Source organism: Herpailurus yagouaroundi, unplaced genomic scaffold (assembly GCF_014898765.1).
Source record: "Herpailurus yagouaroundi ecotype Mexico unplaced genomic scaffold, PumYag 77, whole genome shotgun sequence".
NCBI classification, from domain to species: domain Eukaryota; kingdom Metazoa; phylum Chordata; class Mammalia; order Carnivora; family Felidae; genus Herpailurus; species Herpailurus yagouaroundi.
This window is the reverse complement of record NW_024412388.1, coordinates 578,580-581,462: the sequence shown is the minus strand read 5'-3', so window position 1 is coordinate 581,462 and position 2,883 is coordinate 578,580.

Genomic DNA, 2,883 nt, shown 5'->3' with positions numbered 1-2,883 from the left:
TGGCAGTTTCTTAGAAAGTTAAATATACAAACATCTGACCTAATCATCCTACTCCTAGGTATTAACCCAGGAGAAATAAAAGACTGTGTCCATACAAAGGCTCACCTATGGATGTTCAAAGCGGCTTTATCTGTAATAGCTAAAATGTGAAAACCCAAATGTCAGCAGATGGATAAAGTGTGGCCCACACACTCAATGGAATACTGCCCCGTAATAAGAATGACCCAGGGGCGCCTGGGTGGCTCAGTCGGTGAAGCGTCCGACTTCAGCTCAGGTCACGATCACACAGTCCGTGAGTTCGAGCCCCGTGTCGGGCTCTGGGCTGATGGCTCAGAGCCTGGAGCCTGCTTCCGATTCTGTGTCTCCCTCTCTCTCTGTCCCTCCCCCACTCATGCTGTCTCAAAAATAAATAAACGTTAAAAAAAATTAAAAAAATCAGAATGACCCATTATTGATACATGCAACATCTCCCCTATAGGCACTCAGCAAGTGCCAATAGGGGCAACAGCTCGATGTGAAGAAAAAAGCCATCTCAGCTGGAAACAGAGGTCTTAGCTCTTTAGAGCTGAGTCTGTGACTGTGGTGGGCAGAGCAGAGAGTGCTAAAAACAACGTTCAGAGTCACCAAGAACTAGTTGAATGTGGTGTTGGGAGCACAGAATGGCCGATGGGAGAAGGTGGGGGGAGTGGGGAGTAATGGTTCTTCAAGTTGGTGACATTTATCTGAATCTCAGTCCAAATCTCAGTCTGAATTTGGGGGGTGGTATATGCAGAGGTATATAAGGCATGAGACAAGCAGGTTGTTGTTGTTGTTGTTGTTGTTGTTTAGTTGTTGGGCCACTGAGTTCTAAACAGGGAGCAGGAAGAAGGAGGTAAGAGAGCTTGCTACTGTCAGACCAAGTCTTTGAATTCCGGTTAGTAGGTTCTGAGCACACTAGGGAAGCCACTGAGTTTCGTCTTTAAAATGTAAATAACTCTCGAATTTGTTGTGAATGTAAAAGAAAGTACATGTTCATCATAAAAAAAAAAAACAAAAAACAAAAAACAAAAAACAAAAAACCTGAATCAAAGAATTCCAAAAAATATAAAGGACATTCAAAGCACCCTTAATCCTACCACCCATAAATACCTGCCACCTCACTTTTAACATTTTGGTGTGTGTCCTTCTTATGTTCTGCATATGTTCAAATAAGTAGACAGCAGGTGGGGAAAGTGTCCTCATTCCTCCTCATTCATCCCTCAAACCCCCAAGTTCTTTTTTTTTTTTAATTTTTAAAAACATTTATTCATTTTTGAGAGTGAGACAGAGCATAAGCAGGGGAGGGGCAGAGAGAGAGGGAGACACAGAATCCAAAGCAGGCTCCAGGCTCTGAGCTGTCAGCACAGAGCCCGACGCGCGATTCGAACTCACGGACTGCCAGATCATGACCTGAGCCGAAGTCTGACGCTTCACCGACTGAGCCACCCAGGCGCCCCACCCATTTTATTTTTGAGAGAGAGAGAGACAGAGGGGGAGAGAGACACAGCATGAGCAGGGGAGGGGCAGAGAGAGAGGGAGACACAGAACTCGAAGCAGGCTGCAGGCTACGAGCTGTCAGCACGGAGCCCGACGCGGGACTGGAACTCACGGACTGCCAGATCATGACCTGAGCCGAAGTCAGATGCTTAACTGACTGAGCCACCCAGGCACCCCAAACCCTCAAGTTCTTCCAAGTAAATGCTTCCTTGCTGCCGTCTGCCCTGTCCTCCCCCACCCCAACTATGTCCAGCAGTCCTGAGAGTCTAGGGGCCGGGTTCTCAGCTTCTGTTCTCCCTGCAGACAGCATGAGCAAGGATAGGATACTTCAGTATCGGTGACGGTGGTCCCTCACCATCTGGCTTCTGAGTTTCACACGTCCTCTCCAACAGGAAGCCTCTCTTCCACCGTGCCTACGGTCACACCTACCCTTCGAATACCTAGTTCAAAAAGCCGCCACCCCCACGTCGACAGCTCCAGGCACCCCACTACCACAGCTGTTCCACTCCAGGGGGATCTCCAAGTCAACGCACAGAGTGCCCCTCCACTGCCGCCACCCTTGCATGGCCTGATTCCTCCTCTTACCCAGTGCGGCTCCCACGGGGGAGCATCGCCCTCCGCTTGCCCCCCCCCCTTTGTCGTGCTCCCCTAGAAAACACCAACTCCCTGTCCACTCTAAACCCGGATCTAGGCGGTGGACAGGGCTGGAGAATAACAAAGGGGGTTCCCTAGTCTGTTACACCGTGACCCTAAATCTCGAGCCCGCAGTGCCTCCAAACCGACCCGAGGACCTAGTCAACTTGCTCTCCCGCGGGTCCTTCACGGGTCCTCTCCCCAAGTGCTTCGTAACTTCACCTAAATGTTAAACTTGTAAGGGTTTTGAGGAGAGCCGTGCGCTGACGCTTGCGCGCGCCCCGGGCCGCAAGGCGGTTCCAGAAGAGGCGGCGGGGGCCCACGACAGAAGCGACCTGGAGCACTGGGGACTGACAGCGTGCGCGCGGAGCGGGTCTAGGGGGCGCGTAACGGCTCCGGCGGCAGGAGCGAGAGCCCGCGGTCCGGCAGGCCGGGGACAACGCACACAACCGACCCCAGCCACTGTCGCGGCGGGCGCGTCACTCTCGACGACGACGACGGCGGCGGGACGTTCGGGGCGTCGGGGGCGACACTGCCGGCGACGGCGGCGGGGTTTTGTGACGTAGGACGCCAGCGCGAGGCTCCCGTGGGGCCCTAAGGCAGCCCCTGCGAGGGACGAGGGCCGCGGCCGCACCCGCCCGGAGCAGCGGAGCGCTCGCCGGAGGCCCGGCGCCCGGGGGCGGGGCCTCCTCCTCCTCCCCTGGCCGGGCGCTGAGGGCCCGCGCGAAACGCCTT